This window comes from Dipteris shenzhenensis, chromosome 3 (assembly GCF_047967505.1).
Source record: "Dipteris shenzhenensis isolate YYH24624 ecotype China chromosome 3, Dip_SZ_1.0, whole genome shotgun sequence".
In the NCBI taxonomy this organism is placed as follows: Eukaryota; Viridiplantae; Streptophyta; class Polypodiopsida; order Gleicheniales; family Dipteridaceae; genus Dipteris; species Dipteris shenzhenensis.
In genome coordinates, this window is record NC_141598.1 from 21,628,124 (window position 1) to 21,633,832 (window position 5,709).

Here is a 5,709-nt window from a genome sequence, read left to right on the forward strand (position 1 = left end):
TCACCTTCTTGCCCTACTTTCTCCTTCGCCTTCTGCCCTCCTTGCCCTCCTTCTTCCATCTCTATCCTGCCCCCTCCTCTACCCCGCTTCGCCTGTGCCTCCCCCTTTTGCCACTTTTCTTCCTCACCCTCCTTTTCCTCTTCCTCCCTGTAGCGGGAGCACTTGGGCTTTTTAAGGCGAAAGAAGAACCTTGGTGGTGACCCTTGGTCTAGCCAAAGGGGCTCTATGGCAGGACCCTCAAATCCCATAGCCGTTAAGGTTCTTCTTTCCCCAGCTGACAAGCAACAGGTACAGTAGGCAGTTCAATCCCTCCTGGACAAGGCGCTTGCTGGATGAGAAATTTGCAAGAAAGTTATATGAGGATGCAAGGCAGGCCAAAACACCAGCTCCTAGTAATATCATGCTACATACAATGTCATTCAAAAAGCTTGCAAGTGATGATCCTGTGTATGATGTGCAGATACAAGGATGATGGTGAAAAGAAGTACATGCTATCTAGAAACAGATTCCTTGAAAGGTGCAGGTTTGAGCCCATTGATGGGCAACACTTCTGTGAGGCATGTAGAATTGCATTTGAGGAGACCAGAAGATGAAACTTACCATCCGAGGAGTACATGCAAAAGTTTGCAAGAGTCATTGCTTATATTTGTTTATTCAAAGATGACTCTAAGTATATATTGGAATCCCTCAGGCTCAATAATGAACCTTTTCAAAAGAAAAAAAAGTCAACTCTTTCAGAGGTTCTTTTTAAAGCAAGAGAGTTATGGATTGTGTGCGGGAATCCACTACCCTCAAAGGGTAAGAAACGCACTACAGAGTACTTAGGAAAGAGGCATGATTTTATAGGTGCTTGACAATTGTTGTAAATGATGTCCAGCCAAGTTTTCTAGAAGTTACACAAGCCATCAATAAATATAGGGATTACATGTGCATTGTATTTCATCCTGAAACAATCTTTCAATGTATTGTGGATGTATGCATTGCATTTAAATCTAGTATGATATCCTTTGAGTCACCTGAACATGAGGTAAACAAGAAGCAAAAAGTTATAAAGGTTATTTCAATTATTTGGTGGAGGCCATTGAGATATAGTACTAACAAAAATAGTAAAGGTGGTTTGATAGAAGTTACTAAATGGAGAATGCTTTTTTGGTAAAGAACAAGTAGATCGGAATTCTCCACTGCTATCAGACGCGCCTCTGCTACTGCTGCTGTCTACTCCCACTCATCATTCTCCCAATCACTGTACCTATTACTAATTACCTTGACTTCGACGGCTCTGGTTCTCTCTGGTCTGCTCTGCTATAGTCTACACCTCGCATTGCATACACACAGGTGGCACGGCTCCCCCCTTTGAAGTTTCTCTTGTCCTTTGTACTTTCACACGAACTTTGTGCCCGCCATGGTCTCTCAGGTCCCTTCTTTTATTTATGTTTTCTTTTTCATTTAACCAGCCCCCCCCCCTTTTTGGCCTACCCCGTGTGGGTAGCCTAAGCAACGACGTGTTTTTAAGGAAGCAAAAAATAACGATTTTCTAGCATTTCTTGGTTATTTTTCCTATTAGGGCACGTGTCAGCCATTTATTGGTCTATATTTGTTTCACAACAAGACAAAGCACCCATAGACATATGCATTTTTATTTGATGAACTATAGGATCTGTCAGTGTTGGGGATTGTTTAGCTTATACGAACTGTGATACAAGTTCCTATGGCAAGACAACCAAGAGCAACATCTTTCATGTTTATCACAGATGCACAACGAGATGCATTATTGCTAGTTTGAAATTTGCATTTAAAGGTGGTATTGGAAAGGTGTTGCATGGTATGGTATTGTGACATGAGCATGGTGACACTCGTATCCAAATCTTGCAACCCATGATGGTTGCATTTATGCATAGGGGTGATGGTCCATCATTTGAAGCTCCCTAAAAGACTCTTCATCTCCTTTTCCAAGAGAGAGAAACTTAAAAAATAATCTCCCCTTCTCTTGATTATCGACATCCAAAGCATCCTTCCTTGATAGAAGAGATGGTAGAAGCATATGGGCTGAAAGGTTGGAATGTGGCATTGTATGGAATGGGGTTAGCTACAAAGACTATATTACTAAAAGGAATTGATGTGGTTGTCATTGATTCCCTCCATCGGATTCAATACTTTGATACTTACTTCAGTTGCATGCCCACATTCTATGATAAAGAGGAAGGGACTTTAGATGTGGAATCGAGCAAAGAAGTGCAGCATGACTCAAGTGAGAAAGTCCTAGAAAACATAGAATCTACTACTGAGGATGGTAGCTTGACATCTAGGAAATCTGAAACTGATAGCTCTACATCAAAGAGCTCACATCTAGAACTACGCACAAAGAAGAGAATGGATGAGAGGTTGCAAAGGACCATTGAGGTTCCATTGGTCATAAAAGAAGACAACAAGAAGGAAGACAAACAAATTGTTGAAGTGGAAGGGAAAGGGAAAGTAGTGGAGGTCCGAATGTAGAGCCTGAAACCTCCAAAAGAGGTTGTTTTGAAGGGAGAGGGAAGTGGACTACTTAAGGATGAAGTACTAGCAAGCAAAGTAAATGTACTACCAAGTAGTGAGGAGATTACAGTTGACACCTTGTAGCTTCATCCATTCTGTGATGTGACTACCAAGAAGTGATGATCCTATACTTGAAAGCTCCGAGAATGTTATAGAGCGGCTAGAGCCTATACTTGAAAGCACCCAAACTAGTCTAGAGCTACCTGTTAGTCAAGATCTTGGTAGTGAACCTCTCGAGATGGCTACCCAAGTCACTACTACACAATCTCAACATTCTATGAAATTTAACAAAATATATAAGGCCTTGTTGGATGTAGGCTATAGTGTCATAGAATCAAAAGAGGAAGTTAAATGTCTAAGGAAAGAAGAGCTTGAGAAGTGTGAAGAAGGAAAGAATGTGAATTAGAGTGTCTTTCCTATATGTAAATCCTATTTTGAAATAAAGAGGTCTTTTTGCTTTCTCAACGATGTGTATAAATATTTTTTAAACAATTTATTTTAATGATGTGTATGAATTTTTTTAATAATTTATTTAACACTTTAATACTAAACACCAAGACCGATATGATGTCCATGTTTAAATTTTTATTTTAGTATTTTTCAATATATTTTTGAATAATTTGTTCTTTTATTTTCATAATGACCAAATGGTGGCAATGTAACTTATTTTAAATTTTCAATGGTGAATATTTTAGCTTAAATATTTAAGTTTAATATTTATTTTAAAAAATAAAAAAGAAAATATCGATTGTTTTATATTAATATTTCAATGGGGAATATTTTAGTTTAATATTTTAATTCTCATGTGTCTAAGAATCAAAATGACTCTATGCAAGTGGGTGTGTAAAGTGTTGGCTTAATTATTTTGTGTCAATATTTTAATGGTGAATATCAATAGCAAGAAGGTGTATATGTACACTATCTCTCAAAGAGAGATCTTGTTTCTATTAAAGATCAAAATTACTATATATAAGAGATATTGCAATATTTGCTTTGAAATATATGGGGGGGAAACCATGGAAGTATGATATTCAAAAATTTTGGACTTGTATTTAGTCTAGTTCTAGAATTGGACTTTAGACAAGTCCAAAAATTCTGAATACAATGTTATCTATGTCCATGTGTATGGCCTATAAGAAGAAAACTGACTTCCACTTGTTCAAATATTTTCAAACCAACTAGCATAGAGCACTAGGCAAGAATGTATCTACTGTTATTTTCTCTCAAGAAATTATCAGCTTGTATATGCAAGATACGAGGTAAACATCCACGTGCATCCTCGATCTTTCGTATTTCTTCCATGATGGATGTTGCCACTTGGTTACTATCATCTTTCTGCAAGTTATCAAGGGCCATAGATCACAAAAGAGTCAGACTCTATGTACTAATACTCCACCCAAGTGTATTATTAGTCCACTTTTACCCTCCAATGGAAGTGGGGTGCGTTTGAATATAGGCAAAGTTGTATTCTGATCCATGCCATCAATGGTAATGCACATAGACTTCTTGATATCTGAAATAGCTTCTTGCCTCCAAGAAGCATACACCATTTTGGCATCTTGCACATGACATAAACGGATTGCTCTCCATCTTGTATATTTTCCTCGATGTTTCTTGCATTTACTATGCTCAATGGCATTTTTAAATTCCATCACATGTCTTGCATTTTAACATTCTTTGCTTTGATGGCATCTTCACATTGCAAAATTTTCTACACCAAATTTTGTAAAATATAGCTGTAGAAAATTCTCTCTCCTCTGTCTTGTAATGTTTTGTTAACAAACTCTAGCACAATCTTCTTTGTCATTCCTAGATGAATATGGCATGGCACATGATAATTCGATTTGGAATTGTCTGGAAGATGAGGTTGTGGCAATGCATTATCTTCAAAGATTCCCTTTAAAGTTGCGACTGCATTCAAGGTGCTTCAAGTTGTCCTTTTAACTTGCATACATTTTCATGAACTCTATGAATCACCTTATCTTTGACCTCTACTCATATTCCCCAATAGGTACCATGTGATAATCCACTTAATAATAACTGGTATCCTTGGTTACAAATGATTGGCCCAAATAGATGTTTGTGTAGCGTTGTCTTTAAGCTACCTTCAAGTTGTCGAAGGAAGCAAGAAAACTCTTGAAGAATATTTAAGCCTAGCAGCTTTATTTTCCTATTGGACATAACATTGTTGTCCTTTCCAAATTACATTTCTCTTGCATCTTCATTTGTAAAGTCAAATGTTGAATGGCCTCGAGAACTATTTGACGATCTGTAATACCTGAAATGACATATTAAAAGTTAGATTTAATCTGAATAGATTCGACTTGGAGATGCTAGCCATGAGGCAAACTTTGTGGGACAGAGAATCAATTGCTTGGATGGGTGGAAGGGCTCCTCTATCTACTAAAGAATTTAGGTGGGCAGGCCAGACTGAGCTCTTCCCAGTCCCCATCTTTGTCAAAGGACAAGAAGAGCTATTAGCTCAATTGAATCGAAAGTGGTTGAGAGCAAATTCAGAAAGAGTGTGGTCTAAAAGATTCAAAAGGATGTGGGACAGGGAACTTCCAGAGAAAGAGGCTTGCCTCTTATGGATCATTATGCACAAAGGTGTCTGGGTAGCCAAACAAGCACTGATAATAGGACAAGGAGATGGTTATTGCCAAAGATGTATCAGAGTGCAAGAAGATATCCCCCACCTGTTTCTAAACTACAGATCTTCTAGAGAAGTATGGGGCACTGTGCACAAACAGTGTGCACAAACAGTTTGGCTTTTTTTTCCATCAATTATGCTTGCCTTCTGCTAGGTGACAGACCCAACCAAGTCCCCGAAAAACTAGAACACTATGCGTAGTTCCATTCTTTGGTCTCTATGGACTTCTCATGGACTTAGAGATGCGCTAAGGTTTTTGGTAATGTCTCTATTTGTACTAGTGAAATTGTAATGAATGTATGTTTCAACACAGGAAAGAGGTGCAAATCTTGAAAAGATATCATGACTACAGCAACAAATTCAGGAGTGCTGCAAAAAGGATGAACATTTCACAAAGAAAGAGACTGCTGTACTGGCCTAGCTACAAAAACAGGCTGGAAAAGAAGAGTCTCTCATGATCGCCACTCCATAGATGGTACTTCCTCACGGCTAGGCAACGTCGATGGTCAAGGTTCCTGAGCCTG